We start from the raw sequence: 18,115 nt of genomic DNA, 5'->3' as shown, positions 1-18,115 counted from the left end.
TACTCGGCGGGAGGGGTGGGGGGCGGCCCGAGGGGGCGGGAGAGGGTCCGGCCCACGCTGCACCTGGGCTGGGACTGGTCCCGCCAGCGCAGGGTAGCAGGAAGCTCTCCACACACTCACCGGACCTGGGCTAGGACTCAATAAAATTAAAAAAAAAAAAAAAAAAAGAGAGAGAGAAGAGATGTTCAGCACAGAGTGACTGAAAAAAAGCAACTCATCTTTAAAGTCTGTTTGTTTTTTAATTTTTTTTGTGGTGCTGGGTAATGAACCCCAGGGCATCACGCATGCTAGTCAAGTAGTCTACCACTACCTACATCCCTCATCTGAAAGTAGCTACATTTTGACCACAGCTAATTTTTGTACTAAAGAAATATCTGCAACAACATATGCATTGCTAGAAGTTTGTCCATCATGGAGTTCCATACCACACTGTATAAAACCACTTAAGGGCATGCAGCTGGGAGAACATAGGACTGTATGCTCCAGTAAGCTTCCATTAATATTGGCTTCCTTATTATAAATTATCGCTCAGGATTAGGTAATAGATCCATATATTTTTCTCCCCTTTGTCCTTTTGGTTCTCTGTGGTTGCTCTTGAATTTTTATAGAGAATGGCTTTGCAGTGCAGGGGGTGAAACCAAGGGCTTTGTGCATTCCTGACAAGCACCCTACCACTGAGCTACCCCAGCACCTGGAGCAGGGCTTTGTCCTAGCAGTGTGATTGGAAGTAGCTCTGTAGGTGTAGGTCTGAGGCCTTGATTGCACAACAAGCTCAACACATTAAAATGGCACCATTCTAACTTGGATAGCCAGGGTGGGGGGCTTGAACTGCCCCCAAATCCTTTGCCATGTGGATTTAAAGTAAAAGAAGGAGGGGGACAAATGGATGGGTCCCACAATCTCTTCACACCTCCCCAAACCTAAGTTAGGATCTTTCACTTGGTGCCACTTCTTTTTTTTTTTTTTTCCCTTCAAGAGCATGTTTATTGTGTTTGAGATGACACATCAGTGCTCTCTGAGCTACAAAGGGTAAAAGGAAATCCTCTTATTACAAACTGACAAAGGTAAAACATTTCCACAACAGCATGAACCACATACTCAGAAATAGATCTGGGTTTAATGAAAATGACATAATTCCTAGTCATCTACAGCTACTTTTATAACTTAATACCGATAATGAATTAGGTTAAAATACACTATAATATCTGGTAGACTTCAGGACCCCTATCCTTAGTGCATCACATAATATATTTTGATATCTCAAAGAAGCAAGACTTGCATTTTAAACATAACTAATCTACAGCTACAAAGTTCTACTCTTGACAGCATTTACCTTTTTGAGAGTCTCCCAGTCTCCAAAGGATAAAAGCAGAGAGTAGAGTCAGTATAACACATACACAGAAGTCCGGATTGTAAAGGCTATAAAGATTTGCAGCACAGAGAGAAGAAGCCTCCTGCCCTTCATGCTGCATGCACATTGCGTGAATTGTGTTGCGTATCTCTTGGTCCACTGTTTGGCTATCCTATCATGCTTTACTCTGTTGGTCAAATACTGAGTGGCTATGCTTCCAACCAGAGGATCCACAGGGTTGCAGTCTGTCAAAAGGGAGCAAATAGATAGCAAAACCAGGACTCCAGTTGTCTTTAAGGATGTCCAGACTGATGACTCCCTGACTGTTGATGTTGCACTGATAGATTCTGGTATGGAAAGTAACCTTTGGTGGCTTAAATGGATAATCTGAAGAAAATGTGATATTCAGAAAAGACACACCACCTTCATATACAGAACCTGGTGTGGCCAACTATAGGTGATCTCCATTTATAAATGTTATTTCCTTTAGGCCCAGCACTGCAGTTAGAAGGGGGGTCAAGGGTTATTTTGGCTAGCTCCTTTGGAATTCTTTTAGCATGAGTGTATAATTAAGCAGTGGTTTTGCTAGAGAGTTTGGTGTTTTTCTTCTTCTGGGTGGCAGGTTTTCTTTCTTCTTGCTCTCCATCTGGAGTGGCAGGGTCTTGCTGGTCCACCTCTGAACTACCACTGCTGGAGCTGGGCTCTCATTGTCTGACCTCTGCCTGTCACTGGACATTGTGGTGAACTTCTCTCTTGGAAAACCTGGCCGCCTGTCCCACTTGCTTGCATGCCACTCTGGTGCTACTTCTTAAAGTTTTCCCAACATCCTAAGGGCCCCTTCTTGGTGACCAAGTTTCCAAAACATAGGCTTTTAGGGAGAACATTTAAGATCCAAAGGACAGTGTCCCCAAATCACCACTCAGTGCACCCTTGCTGGTGGACTGCCCCACTGGAAGTTTGGTTTTGGCTCTGGAAGTTCTTTTTAAATTTCTGCTTCTATTAGTGTTTGCAGTGATTTCACTCCTCGTGTGGAGTTGGTCCCTGCACAGAACACATCTTAATTCCTTTGGCATCCACTGCCCCTCTCCAGTCACTGGTCATCAGCTTTCTGTCCAGTTGCAGCTGGTGACCATCTTACAGAGACCTCTGACCTCTTCCAACTTCCTGGCTCCTGCAACTCTCAGACTCACATTCTGCTTGGCCCTACCTCCTGGGTCTCCCTCCTTGTCACCTCTGTCCTTCTGACACTGTGACTGCCCGATATCCTCCTGAGAGGACCAGGTGTCCCTCTGTCTGAATACCCTGTCCCCTCTGGATGATGCAGCAAACCTCTCACCCTTGAACACTTCCCTCTGGTCAGTCTCAGAGATCTCCTGCCTCTGCAGGAGGAAGGTGCCTTTCCAGGGTGGCCCCTTGAGGGGGTCCTCAGGCTACAATGATGATATTCAAAATACTTGAACCTTGAACCCCCTTTGGGGGGCACTTGAGCCTTGTGCTCCTCTTTAGTCCTGATTTCACTTTCTGGAATTTCAGGTACTTGTGGTCAATTGTGTTCTGAAAAATACTAAATGGAAATGCCCACATTTTGAGAGAAAAGAAGCAATCTCATACATATAACTTTTTATCACAGTATATTGTTATGTGTTCTACTCTAATATTAGTTGTCATTATTCTCTTATTATAGCTAATATATAAATTAAACTCCCTCATATATATGTATTTCTAGGAAAAAAACAGCATGTCTAGGATTTGGACCTATGGCTTCAGGTTTCCACTGGCAGTCTGGGAATGGCTCCCTGAGGATAATATGTCTTATTTTTCTGTTTCATTGGTTTTACACAGCAAGTGACTTGAAGCCAGGAGCTTTGTTCTGTTACTTGGCATTTCTGGTGCTTAGCATGATGATTGGCAATGAAAAAATATGCCTGTCACATTGGAGGAATATATGGATGAACCCCTAGACCTCCGCTGCCCGGAAGCATCCACCTGTTCACATGTAGGTCTCCTGAGAGCCAGGGACTGATGAGTGACTCATGAGACACCCTGTCCTGTGCAGTCATCAAAGAAACAAAGAGCGTGGGGCCCCTCTGAGAAGCGCAATCAGTAATCCTTGTCTCTGTAATGCCCCTGCTAAGCCTGAAAAAGAAAAATTCTAAGGACTTGGCTTTGCAGGCCTTTCCTGTCACTCTCTTAAGCCTCCTACAGCCACAGATCCCCATGCCACTTCCAGTTTTACAAGTTGGGGAGCCTTTCTGTCATCAAGTGCTTTGTGGGAAAGCATGTCAGGCCCACAAAGGGAAGGGCTGGGAAAATGATCGTCAAGTCAATGGGATTTGTCTTCTGATAAGAATGACTCACTGTATAGAACGCTGTCAGCTAAAAACAACAGTATTCTTTAAATGTACCTATTGTCAAAGGCTTTGGGCAGATAGTCAATAATTACATAATGGAATTACAGAAGCCAGTGACAGATGTTGGCCTCCCACTTTTGTTGTTGAATAGGCCTCTCCTCCATAAGCCAAGATGACATCAAAAGTTTCAGTTGGGGAGCTCAGGTGTCCAGGCTCCACTATAGGACATTCCAAAGATATGAGCGTCTATTGATGGGGAAAGTCCTGGCCTTGATTTCCAGGTACCAGAAAGAAGATTCAGCCCATTCCTTTATTGATCAGGGGGAGACAATTAAAACTCGAAAGTCAGAGCTGCTGGTTAAACTCCAGGTTCTTGCCTTATGTGTGATTGTGGGCAAGTTCCTTACCTTCTCTGTGCCTCATTTTCCTCATCTGTAAAATGGGTTGGATCATATGATTAGGGTTATTGGGGAGAGTAGGTTAGTCAATGTCTCTGAAGTGCTCAGGTCAATGTCTGGCATGAAATAATGTGACTGTCTTAGACTTAAGAAGGCTGGGGGTGGGGGTGGGGCAAGTTGTGAAATTGAGAAATCAAATGAAAGTAACTATGGGTGCTATTGAATCAAATGCCAAAGATAGTTAAAATCTCTAAATTCTAAGCAGTTTTTAGATTCTCCATCAATAGAAAGTACTTATAGGCATTACTGATTATAAAGGGTGAAATTTTTAAAAGGATAAGAGTTCATAGAAAGCACTGCCAAGCCCCCAACCCCCAGAAATGCTCCTACTCTCAGGCCTCAGAGAGAGGGGAGAGTTGAGCCCAGAGAAGGTAATTTGAAGCACCCAGACATCACTTCTCTCAATCACTGAACTGTGTCTGGTTAACAGCAAGGACACATCTGTCACAGCATTATTTTCTTGTCAATTAGGTTAGCCTTTTCTCTTATCTATAGGCATCCTCATAGTGATTCTACATTTTGCGAGGACATTTCCAGGTTGACAATGATTTGAAGTCCTAGATCTTTTGTTTTTCAGTGTTCCTTTAAATGTTTGGTCTAAGTAGATTATGATATCCAAGTCGCATTAATAGATCACATTGTATAACTCACTTCTAATAATTAGCAGATGGTTCATCTACTTTAAACTGGCTTTGGGTGAGACTATATTCCAAATTCTTGTTAACTAAGCAGAGACAGTAGCAGAGTCAGGATGTGGGCTGTCTTTTCAGTCGATTAATCATCAGATATTAAGTGCCTCAAATGGGCCACACTGTACTCTGCTAGCAAGGACACTTGTACACAATTTCCCAGGATTCAAAAAACTTATAATTTATTAGGGGAGATAGCTGCCTTTTTGCCTTAAATTGAAAAGGATCTTTTAATCCAAAGCATCTCAATTCTGGGCTGATATCTGGAATTCTGAGAAATGTGGGAAGAGTAACGTGATTGAAACTATTTGTCATCGTTCAGAGATGAGTGGGTTGATGTAGCAAAGAAGTCTGTTTAGAAAATGCCTGTGTCTTTTCTTCTTCTGGTTCCAGGCACTTGGCAGCCATGGTTTACAGTGCAGTTATGGCCAAGTCCAAGAACCACACCATGCACAACCAGTCCCGAAAATGGCACAGAAATGGCATCAAGCAACGTCGGTCACAAAGATATGAATCTCTGAGGTGGGTAGATCCCAAGTTCCTTAGGAACATGCGTTTTGCCAAGAAGCACAAGAAAGGCTTTAAGAAGATGCAAGCGGACAATGCCAAGGCTATGAATGAATACGCTGAGGCTATCAATGCCCTTGTTAAATCCAAGGAGGTCAAGCCCAAGATCATCCCAAAGGGAGTAAACTGCAGGCTGGCTCGACTTCCCTATATTGCCCACCCCAAGCTTGGGAAGTATGCCAGTGCCTGCACTGCCATGGGTCGCAGGCCTTGTCAACCAAAGGCCCAGGCTCCAGCCAAGGCCCAGGCTCCAGCTTCTGCTCCAGCCCAGGCTCCCAAAGGTGCCCAGGCCCCTGTGAAGGCTCCGCAGTAAAAGCCTCTTATCTGCTGATGTAAAAATAGAGGGACTGGTGGGACCTCTGAGTTGCCATCTATGGGGGGGGGGCTGTCCTCTTGTGTTCTTTGTACAAATAAATCTGAGGCAAGAAAAAAAAAAAAAGAAAGAAAATAAATTGTCTTTAAATTATTGGAGGCCGGGGAGATGGCTCAGTGGAATAAGCACTTCCCTGGCAAGCACAAGGGCCTGAGTTCAATTCCCTGGTTTCGCAAAAAACAAAAAACAAACAAACAAAAAAAAAACCAAAAAAAACCCCCATGTATTTAAATTATTGAATTAGTTTCCTGGGGCTACCTTTAGCAAATGACCTCAAACATGGTAGTTTTCAACAACACAGTTTGATCTTTCACTGTTCTGGGGGGCAGAAGTCCAAAGTAAGGTGCCAGCCGAGCTTGGTGCCCTCTGGAGGACCCAGGGAAGAGCCAGCTTTTTGCTTTTCCAGCACCTGGTGGCTGTCAGCAGACCTTGGCTTGTGGTTGTATGGCCCCTGGCTCAGTATCTGCAGCCTCACTGCCACCTCAACTATATTCTTTTGTGAATATCTTAAATCTCTTGTTGCCTTTCTTTGTTAAGGATATTTGTCATTTAATTCAGAGTCCACCTAGATAATCTGGGACAATCTCTTCACCTCAGGATCTTTACACCTACAGAAGTCCTCCCTACCCCAAATAAGATGAAATTTATAGGTGTTAGACTGAAGAACCAATCAATTCAATCTAGCTAAAGCACTTTTCAGTATATTATCAATGAAAAATACCCTCAGAAAAATCTTATATGCCCTATTTTATTATTATTATTATTTTTGGGCCAGCTCAGCCTGTCCTGAGGGTAGGGCTGGCATAGCATGTGGTGCTGGGGATTGAACCTTGGTCCCCTATGCCTGCCAAGCTGCCTAAACAGGCGCTTTAGATTGCTGAGCTATCTCGCTGGCCCCTATGCCTTATTTTAAAAAGGGGGAGCTGGGATGCAGCCTTTTGGAAGCAGGCTTGCCTAACATGCACGAGATTTCCTGTGATTCCTTAATGTACATGAGGTTTTTCCAGTGCTAGAAAAAATATAATACGTATCTTTAGATATACACACATGCCAAAGAATGTCCCCTAAAAGAATAATAATCTTTATCTCCCCTGTTATTTCTTCACTCCACCTATATGAGTACAGTGGTACGTGGGTCCATGAGCTTAATTCTTTCCATGATGCTGGCTGCAAATCGAACTGAACAAGAACGGAATCAAGTTCAGTGTTGATCCATAAAGGCAACTGGATTCAGTTCTTGTCCAATGCTATTTGCGACCAGAATCATGCGAAGAATGAAGTTCACAAACTGAAGCACCAGAGTCATCAAGATTTTGAAACGTATCTACCAATTTTATCCTTTCATTTAATTGTGCATTTGCCCATTTTGCAACGATTACATTTATACATATTGCTATGGTAGCATATGTTACACTTTGAGGAGAAATACATGAGACTTCTAGCTGGTGTAAGAAATATAAAGCCCCAAACTGTGACTAGTCTCAGCTAGAAATGGCAACTGCTCTTATACTACTCTTGTGAACGTGATGCCGAGGCACTGGGATTTTCTTCGTGTTCCAGATCACATATGCGTTATCAGATCCAGGGGAGAGAGAAAAGAAGCTATGGAAAGTGTGACCTGGAGGCTTCTGGTGTCTGACCGGGTGCGTCGAGGTCTCAGCTGAGTTGCCACTCCCGTCCACACAAGAAAGCAAGCTGCTCAAGCTCAGATCGGTGACTCTTACTAGATCCGTGGGAGAATGAAGGTCACAGGCAAATCACGGCCTCCAGAGGCGGAGACAGCCTGGCGATGCGGACACGGGGAGCAGAAGCCCAGGAACAGACAGCTCCTGGGGCCCCGCGCTGTACTGAAACTGAGGCTCAGTGTGGACAACCCACAGGGAGTCAAATTCCAAGCGGACCCAGTTTTGCAGATCACTCCAGATGAACCATCCAACTCTTAAAATGAAGATCAGAGCAAATCGCCTCATTCTTCCCACAGGGGGAGGGGACGCAACCTTTTGCGAAGTAGCCAGAGCATTCTGTTCTTAGCAAGCTCTTTCCTCAGGAGCAGCGCTGGTCAGCGGAGCCTACCTGACCAGACTTGGACCTCATGATAGGATGGTAGGCTGTCTCCTCCCTCTCTTCCCTACTAACACACTGAAGGTTTCTGTATGTTACCTGGAAAATATGATTGAAAGAACCCCTCCATATGAATAACCACTATGAAGACAACAGTATGCAATGTATTAATTATTGAAACTGTCCTACTAAGTGGTTTTGAAACTCTCGTTGCTATTTCTCAGTAAAATTAATTAAAAAAAACACTAAAAAAAAAAAAAAAAAAAAAAAGAACCCCTCTAGTTAGACCTTTTTTATAGGTCTTTTTTACAAGGAAGTCTCTAGAGAAACCCAAAGACAACAGAGGGCACAAAAACAAGAACACCATGGAAAATTTTAGCCTCTGATACCCATAGCTACAGCAAATAAACACAATATAATTGGCAGCCACATAAACAAAACTGCCTCAAAATGAAGGCCTAATCTCACTATCTTTCCTCAGTATATCATGTCCAGCTTCCAAGGAAAAAACAAGACATACTAAAAGATAATAAAACACCCCAAAGAGATAAGGCAAGCAGAGACCAGATAGGGCAGAGACGTTGGAATTATTGGACTGGGACTTTAAAACAACTATACCAGTATGTGTGTGGGGGGGGGCTGTAAGGGGGAGAGGGAGAGAGAGAGAGAGAGAGAGAGAGAGAGAGAGAGAGAGAGAGAGACTGAAAGACTCTAAGAAAGAGCAAGAAATAACAAGCAATATAACAGGAAAAACAAAGAATGTCTTCCATAGGGTTCATGAGATGGTGGAAAAAAGAATTAGTGAAGTTCAAGATGTGTCAGTGAAATCTAAAACTGAAATTCAAAGAGACAAGAACGAAAAAAGAAAAGAGGGCCGGCCAAACAGCTCAGTGCATTAAAATGCCTGCAAGCAGGTAGAGGGGCTCGGGTTTGATCCCTGGGCCTGCTGTGCGGCCCCTGTCCCCGGGGTACACTGAGATGGTAATTGGGACTGGGCCTGGTGGCATGCTCCTGTAATCCCAGCACTTGGGAGGCTATAAACAGGTGGATCACTATGAGTCTGATCTAGTAGTGAGACCCTGAATACTCTGTAGATCTTTCCCTAAAATACAAAAAAAAAAAAAAGAACAAAGAAGATAAAGCAGAATCGCCAAGGACTATGGGAAAATTGTAAGAAGTTAATGGAAATAACAAGAGGAAAAAAAAAAAGAACAGAGGAAATATTTGAAGCAATAATGACTGTGAATTTCCTAAAATTAAAGACTGTCACCAAACCACACTCGCACAAAGGTCTGAGAACCCCAAACATAAGTACAAAAAACCTATACCTAGACATATCATATTCAAACTTAAGAAAATCGAAGACAAAGGGATTTTTGAAGGAAACTAGAGAAAAAAATATGCCTTTACCTAAGGGGAGCAAAGATAATGAAGCTGGATTTCTCTTTAGAAACCCTGAAAGCAAAAACAGATCTAGTAAAATATTTATATTTTTGAAAGGAAAAAATCTCCTCCCTAAAATTCTGTACCCAGTGAAATCATTCTTCAAAAGTGAAGTAGAAAAAATGACTTTTTATAGATGGGATTTGTTGCCTGTGGACATGTTGTGGAAGAAATGTTAACAGCAATTATTCAGAAAGAAGAAAAATAGCGTCTGTCAGAAACCTGGAGCAACATAAATAAAGGAAGAGTGTTAGGCAACACAGGAAGGTAAAAGGACATATTTTCTCATTCTTAACTGATGCAGGAGATGATTTTTAAAAATAATAACAGCAACGATGTGGTTTGGTGACAACTGACAGCAGCGTTCTGACAGGTGGGAGGGAAGAACTGAGACTGTTCTAAATTCCCTGCACTGCTGGGAAGTGGCGCGATGTCCTTTGGAAGACTCTAGTCATTTGTAGAATGCAAGCGCAAGGACAACCACTCCAAATAGCTGAGTGGACAGCGGCCCGGGGTTTGCTCCCTGGACCTTCCATGCCAGCCCCGCCCCCTGGGCACCTGAGATGGCAATTGAGACTGGGCGTGGTGGCGCACACCTGTAATCCCAGCTCTTGGGAGGCTGTAAACAGGCGGATCACTATGAGTGCATTCCAGTAGTGAACCCTGAACACTCTGTAGACCCTTTCCTAAAAAAAAAAAACAAACAAAAAACAAGGATAACCACTAAAGACATTTAACATGAAAGTGTAATTGAACTAACAAGAAAGCACTAAAAGTCAGAACACTATCAAACACTCCAGAGAGAAGACAAAACTAGTGGAAGAGGAAGAGCAGCAAAGAATAAAAGGCAGCAGATAGAAAATAGTTACAAAAATTATAGCTATTAATGCCACTATGGACAAATTTTATGATCAAAACCACTTTTTACTGTAGTAAGCATGAGTTGCAGTTATGCCGACTACTGTGTGGGGTTTATTTTAATCATTTACTAATTCTGGGGCTTTTCCTAGGTTTCTTACTCTCTCTGTCCTAGTTTTTTCATCTTTTAAAAGGGATGAGCAGCCCGTTTGGTGGCGCAAGCCTGGAATCAAAGCACTCGGGAGGCTGGGGCAGGAGAACTGCTGCAAATCTGAGTTCATCCTGGGCTGTAAAGTGAGTTCAAAGTCTACTTGAACTATATATAGGGAGACCCTGTCTCAAAAAACAAAAACACCTTCCCTGACAAAAAAAACCAAAAAACAAACCAGAATAAAGGAGGTGGATATGGGAAGACTCAACCAATCACGTTGTTGTAAGTTTAAATGAGATGATATATAATAAAAATTTCACCGCAGTGCCTGGCACAGAATAATCACTGAATAAGTGCTATTTTACCCTATAATTATCTGAGAAGAAAATTGTTTATTAAATATTTACTCTCTTTTACGCATAGATATGCTGATGCAGTTTGTTTGTTTGTTTTTGGTACTGGAGATCAAACTCAGGACCTTATGCTTGTGAGGCAGGCACTTTGCAAATGCAGTTTGAATTGCGTTTCATTTATTAAATAAAAATGACACTATATATGTGTAGAGAAAAATGAGAGAATACTGGGGGGGAAGAGAGAGAGAGAGAGAGAGAGAGAGAGAGAGAGAGAGAGAGAGAGAAGGAAAGAGAGCGCGACCCATTGCTATGGTAAGACTGTGTGCTTCCTGCATTGTGTGCAAATCCCACCTGCCAGGTGCCCTGTGGGAGGTTGCGTGCTTGGCCGTGGTGAACAGGATTAGTGCCTTGGGAAGCTAATCCAGAGCACGACCCTTCCAGGCAGAGAGTTTGCCTTCATCTGGGCATCCGGGCTTCAGAATGGTGAAAAACAAATTCCTACAGTTTATAAGCTGCTGGTTAATGCTATTTTGTTATAGGAGCCCGAGTGGACTAAGAAGACCTTGTTCCGAAACAACTGTTGCCAACATTCTGATAAACATCTTTTTCTGATTTCTGGACCTCTGTGTGTACGTGTGTGTGTGTGTGTGTGTGTGTGTGCGCACGTGTGTAGATAAAAATTGTATAAATAATACTTAAAAGCTTCTAAGTATGTATTAATTTTGCCTGTTTTAAAATTTGAAAGTAATGCCTTCCACTGCTGTTTCATTAGGTGATGGGAATTTAGGCAGACATAATGGGAATTAAACAAAACCACAGTCCTCTCATCAGAAATCGGGGCAACACCATGTGCATCTCTGGAGCTTATGGCTGGCTTCTCTGGGAGCTCAGGCAGCAGAGGGAGGTAATGAACCCCCCACTTTCACCCTGAAGAGTGGTGGTGGAGGGGGGTTGGCAAAGGACAGACCTAGGGCTTTGGGAATGGCAAGGCCTACTACAGAAGCTGCTAGAATTCTGTGAAGGCCAAGTGTTTGTCACAGGGTCAGTGGAGAATGAAGCGAAAGAGAAGCTGATATTCTCTGAGCTTAGCCTGGTGTCTGCCTCCCCCCACACAGAGGCATGTTGTGGGAAGATACATCCTCCTCCATTCCCCAGTCCTGGAAATAGGTGGGCTTGATTGTCTTTCCCATGAGCCTCTGCCTTTTTGCCCTTAATAGGGTGATGGCTTATAAAGCTTGGGTGTCCCCAGCTACACTCTTTTTTTTTTTCTTCCAGAACCGGGGATTGAACTCAGCCCCTTGAGCTTGCCAGGGAAGTGTGTATTCCACTGAGCCATCTCCTTGGCCCCCCCAGCTACATTCTTAACATGTGAAGAGAACAAATCCACAGCTCCCACCCTATAGTCTGGCCCAGACTGTTCACTGCTTCCTCTTGGTTCCACTTTGATCTCTTGAGGAGCAAGGGATGGACCATTGGTGTGACAGGATGCACTGCCAGTTTTCATGACCACTGGGCCAGGGGCCTTGGTCAGGGGGATGCCAGACAGCAGTCCCTTGAACAAAGCCCTCTTCACTTTTTTTTCTCTTTTTTAAAATTGAGAAATAAATATGAATGAGACAGTTTCACAGCTGATTAATAGGACAGTTTTGATGGTCAATACACTGTACATTGTTATCTTCTTAGTGGCTATCCATGGTACAAGAAGCAGAGAGGATATTCTGTCCAAACACTGTTAGTACACCTCTTTCTTCTCATTGAGTTAAGTGAAAGTAGCTGTAAATTTATCCTATTTTGTATATATAAATATAAAATGATCTTTCCCTTGTATCTTTTTAAAAAATTATTTATTTATTTAATTTGTCCTGTCAGAGGTGAATATTCTATTGGCATCTAAATACTATAAGTGTTTGAATTCAACTAAACAATCTAACACTGTCTAGCAGTCTATAATATTAGTGGGTTCTCCTCAGAAGTTATTGACTTCAGCCTTTTACAGCTCATCGCATTAATATGGATTTACTTTATATACCTCATTTTTATACTTTTCTACTGGATGGTTAAGACCAAGATATAGCAAGACCTATATACCCAGAAATGTAACTTTTGTATCTGATAAGGTCAGCCAAGTACTTTCAGGATTTATCCTGTAGCCCTGTACCACCTTTTGTACATCCTTTTGTCAGTGTCTGACATGAGGATGAGTCACGGCCATTGCTTGACCGATTCTCTTCACTTTATAGAAGAGCTGACTTGTTAAAAAATTCATTGTAGGATGGTTAAGACCAAGGTAAAGCAGGACCTATGCAACAAGAGTTGTAGCTTTTGGGTCTGATAAGGTCAGTGAAATCCCCTCAGGATTTATCCTGAGATCTGCTTTACCTTGGTCTTAACCATCCAGCAGAAAAGTATAAAAACAAAGTATAAGAAGTAAAGCCATGCTGTTATGTTGAGCTGTAGGGGACTCAGGTCAACAATTTCTGACATTGCCAGTGAAGTGGAAGACCCAATACTATTATGGACTACTGGACTCTTTTAGAATATTTTGCTGAGTTTACACACCTATAATATTTAAATGATGGAACTTAACAAAAAAAGGGTATACAGATGAATGTCCATTTTGTATCTGTGTATTCAAAGTGGTTAGGATAGATATATAGTTACATTCTCTTAATGAATAGAGTGATTTGTTCTAATGGTGTTTGTAAATAGGATATCATGTCCGCATCTTGTACAGCAATTAACCACTAGGAAGAATGTATGCAATATGTTATTGAAACTGTCCTACCAATTTGATGTGAAACTGTCTCATTGCTATTTGTTTATCAATAAAATTATGGGGAAAAAGTCATTGTAGAAATTTGGAAAACAGCAACAGAAAAAAAAATACAAACAGTGTTTCTATCTCTGTAAGTTTTGCATTTACCAGGCCTGTGTTTTCTCTGCACATTTACTTAGATAACATTAACACAAAATGAGAGCCAGCAAACAAATGCCTTTACAATTTATCTTTTTCACTTACCAGAATTTTGGAAACATGCTTTCATGTCATTAAATGCCACCTAACATCGTGTTTTCCTTTTCCACTGTATTTTTCAAAGCAGTGCTCTGTTACGTTATCTCTGTTTTGTTTAATGCTCATTTTATTGGATGCAGGTGTAGTGGCGGCAGCTGCAACAGGGACTCAGTTTCCCGTTTTGGATGATGGAGGCTCCTCTCTCCACCCATCTCCACGAAGCCAGTGTGTCGGTTCTGTGGGATTCCCATGACTCTTGCCGGACAGCACTCACTCTGCGGATGCCTGCTGCTTGCTGAGGGGTGCGTCTGGAAATATCCGAGAGGAGTGCGCTCCTTCGCTCCTCACTTGATGAGTCACTGGCACTGAAGGGAAAATCACCTTCCACGCCTCTTAGCGCCATCTCAGCCCCTGTGCTGAGAGACAGCCAATGTTTTCAGTTCAATTGCCTCTGGTGTAGCTCTGCTGCAAGATGATTTTGCTGCATGATTTGAAGCAGAAAAACATCTTTTGACAGGCTTGAACCCAGAGTTCACTGAAGAATGAAAAGCATGACCAGAGCAATGTGAGAAAAATGTTGATCACGTGTTCTTCTAGCTGAGCTTTCAACTGGCTTGGCCTTCTGGTTGTAAGGCACAGGAAAACTTGCCCAGCAATTAATTATTTCCTCCTTATAGCAGGCTGTAAGTGGCCCTTATGTCCAGGAGCTCAAAGCAGAGTCGGGGTGGTGGGGAGAGCGCAGGCTTCGCATGCTCAAGGTGCTGGGTGCAACCCCTAGTACCCTCTTCCTTCCAAGAAGCAGAATTAGTTGACCACAGCAGATTAAGCAACTGTGTTAGTTTTTTAGTATAAAACAAAACCCTTGGCCAGGCATGGTGGCTCACGCCTGTAGTCCCAAGCCCTCGAGAGGCTGAGGCAGGAGGATTGTCATGAGTTTGAGATCAGCCTGCATTCCATAGTGAGTTCAAAGGCAATCTGAGCTACACAGTGAGATCCTGTCTCTCAGACAACAACAACAAAAATGTGACTAAAACCAAAACAGTCTACTTTTGTCACTTATCTAAATGACATGTGTGCTTGATGTGGCTCTGTAATTTTTCCAGACACATGGTCTTCAGGGCCAAGCTGGCCGTGGCTATGCGGGGGTTCAGTCCAGCAAGGGTTTCTCTGAGTTCCTTAGGTCCTTCTCCTTTCCCTCCTCTGCTTGCCCTGCTGTTTCCTGCTCTGTCCCCCTTAGACCCAGTTCTGGGGGTGTCTGAGTTCACGACTTTCGTTTCCCTTTTGCTCTTGCTCCTCCTTCCCCATCTCCAGCCTCCTTGGGCTCTGGCCTTTCTCTCCATGACTCAGCCATCCACCTCGGCTGGCCTGTGGTGGAGGCAACTTCACACAGTCTGGATGTGGGTGGCGCTGGGTGCTGGCTGCTCTGCACCCCTAGGGAGACAGCAGTGGGTGGTGCGGTGCCCGTCCTGGTGAGCACACGTCAAGTTCTTCAACCTTGACCTTCTGTGCCAAACCTGATTTCTGTCTGAGGCCTAATAATCAGCACCCTGTCCAAAGAGCCCCCATGGCTGGAAACATGTGCACTTGGCGAGTCCCCAATGAGAGGTGCTACAAGTGTAAAGTCTAGTGAAATTCCTAGTAGGGCAACAGTGTAAACTAGTTCATTAATTTCTTTTTTTCCCCCATAATTTTATTGAGAAACAAATAGCAATGAGAGAGTTTCAAACCAAATTGGGAGGACAGTTTCAATAATTAACACATTGCATACATTTTTCCTGGTGGTTAATTGCTGTACAAGATGTGGACATGATATCCTATTTACAAACACTATTAGAACAAATCCCTCTATTCATTAAGAGAATGTAACTATATATCTATTCAAAAAACTTACAATGCATAGATTTCATTTTTTCTTCATTTGATTTTTTTTGGTGGAACCAGGGATTGAACTCAGGCCCTCGCACTTGCCAGGCAAGCACTTATTCTACTGAGCCATCTCCCCAGCCCTAGTTCATTAATTTCAAAAACCATTGCTCACATGTTGAAACAGTATTTTGAATAATAGGGTTAAATCATATTTATTGCTAAAATGAATTTAAAAGAATAAGATGACCATCAGCCACATCTTACCCGTGATTACATTTTAGTCTCTAATGATATTCAGATTTATTTATTCATTTGGTTTTTGGAGGCAGGTTCTCCCAATGTGGTTCAGGATGGCCTTGATTCACTTTGTAGCCTAGGCATGCCTTGTACTCCAGAAGATTCTCCTGCCTCTGCCTCCTGAGTGCTGAAATCAGTCTTGTGCCACCACACCTGGCCGTGATACCCAGATTTAAAGCGGGCTTAGCCCTTCCTCTGATTTTGTTCTTGAGCTCTCCTTAGTGTTCTAGATGGGGGAGGCCATTGGATGCTCACTGTGACTGCAGCCTGGGCTGAGGGGGTCCTGTGCTCAGTGTGGTCCACTCCCTCCTCACTTCCACTGGAGCACTGGGATGGAGTCCAGAGATGACTCACAGCGCAGAGATCTGCAAAGAGGCTCTGGCTGACCAGCCTTTCTCTTTTCTTTTCTCATTATTTGACATCAGAACGGGAAATGGGAAGAGCAAAGCTGTTAAATGGTGAGTGGTGGCAGGAGGGGCAGAAGAGAGGCAGTGCGGGCCGTGTGCAGTCCCACAGGCTGCCTGACACAAGAAACAAGGAGCAGGGGTGGGTCCTGGGTGGGAGACAGAAGCAGTGGGGCCCTCCTGCGAGTGTCAGGTTGCCCAAATGAAGACTTAATTTTCAAGTCTGACTTTCTTTTTCCTTGGGGCCCAGCTTCACAAAGATCCCTTTCTTTTGAGGCTGGCTTGTCCACTTCTACTTGGGATCCTACAGATGCGAACATAGTCCTGAGTCTCTGTTTATCAAGAGCACCGCAGCAGTTATGCTTCTATTTATTTATTTATTTATTTATTTATTTTCAGTTGTGTTTCTAGTAACCCAACAATCTGAAGAAAGCACTACCTTCCTTTCAGATAATCCTGGGTGCTGATAAGTTCCCTTTGCCATTCTTCTGTGTTCTCGGTAGATTCCTGCCTCTCTCCACTACTTTCCCCATTTTCTGTTGGCTTCACATAGAATCTTAAATAATTTCAACCCAGTGTTTTAAAACCACCTACAAAAGCACTTCATTGACCGTAGCTAAGCCACATAATTTAACATTACTCTTTACGGTGATTAAATTTTTATTTGCTGTTGTATACACTAAGAGAAGGATGATCCCTTAATTTGTCACTGAACATAATTGCAATTCTTGCCAAGCAGGTTGGAAATCTACTTCCTTTTGTAGTGTGAAAATGATGCTAATTAGTGAGTCAGAGCTTTGGTGTAAAAAGTATGAGAACTTACTACGGGAAATTAAAAACAACTTGTCTATCACCATTTTTATAAGAACATTTTCCTTGATCTAGTTTCTAGCTGGTTGCAAGCCCTGCTGAGGGAGCATACTGGGAAGGGTGGCTGTCACGACAAAATGCCATATGGTGGTGGTTTAAGCCACAGATCTTTTCTCATGGTTCTGGGGCTGGGAGTCTGGGATGAGGGTGGCAGTACAGTTCTGGTGGGGACCTTTCTTACTGGCTTGCAAATGGCAGCCTCTTACTGTGTTGGGAAAGGAGGAGGCGCACTGGGGGCTGGGCAGCACTCTATCAGCTCTACATAAAGAAGGGCACAGATCTCCCTCTGAGAGCTCTACCCTCATGCCTCATCTTACCCTGACTTTCTCTCGGGTCTCATCTCCAAGAGCCAGCATACTGAGAATTAGGGCTCTAACAAAGGAAATTGGTGGTGTGGATATACTTCAGCTTGTAGCAGGCAGCATACAATTGCAATAATGTACTTTTTTTCTCCTGTGAGGGTGATAAGTATTTTAATGCAAGGATCATCTTGGGAGTTTGGTACTTATAAAGTTGGCAGATGACTGAGAAAGCAATCTTGAAATATGTGAAAAGGATGAAAGGACAGTCATAATTCTCATCAGATTGTCGCCTTATATCTGATTTGTCTTAAGACAGCAAGGAGTTCCATTTTATTTTATTTTTTACTATAGTAATTCAATGATTAAAAAAATACTGAATTTTTACTGGGGCACTCACCACTGTGTTTAGTGCTTCCTATGAATTAATTGTTACTAAAAAACTTAGCAAGTTTTTTTTTTTTTTAAATTTTATTTATTTGTGTGTGTGTGTGTGGCCAGCTCAGCCCACCAGGAGGCGGGGCTGGCTGGCATGTGGTGCTGGGGGATTGAACCGCGGTCCCTGTGCTTTGCTAAGGCTTGTTCCAAGTAGGTGCTTTAGACCACTGAGCCATCTCACCAGCCCCAACTTAGCAAGTTTTTAAGAATTTTAGATACAGGAATTTTCCATGGATAATCTCTCTCTCTCTCTCTCTCTCTCTCTCTCTCTCT

The 18,115-nt window shown here is 43.1% G+C and overlaps 2 pseudogenes; one reads left to right on the top strand and one right to left on the bottom strand.

The window, feature by feature from the left end:
- Positions 1-1,381: 1,381 nt before the first annotated feature.
- Positions 1,382-2,087, bottom strand: LOC101586610 (annotated as a pseudogene).
- A 3,186-nt stretch (positions 2,088-5,273) lies between these two features.
- On the top strand, positions 5,274-5,729 carry LOC101576857 (annotated as a pseudogene).
- The last annotated feature ends 12,386 nt before the right edge of the window (positions 5,730-18,115 follow it).

Source organism: Octodon degus, unplaced genomic scaffold (genome assembly GCF_000260255.1).
Source record: "Octodon degus isolate 3935 unplaced genomic scaffold, OctDeg1.0 scaffold00208, whole genome shotgun sequence".
In the NCBI taxonomy this organism is placed as follows: Eukaryota; Metazoa; Chordata; class Mammalia; order Rodentia; family Octodontidae; genus Octodon; species Octodon degus.
The sequence above is the reverse complement of the archived record's forward strand: the minus strand, read 5'-3'. Positions and strand labels throughout refer to the sequence as shown.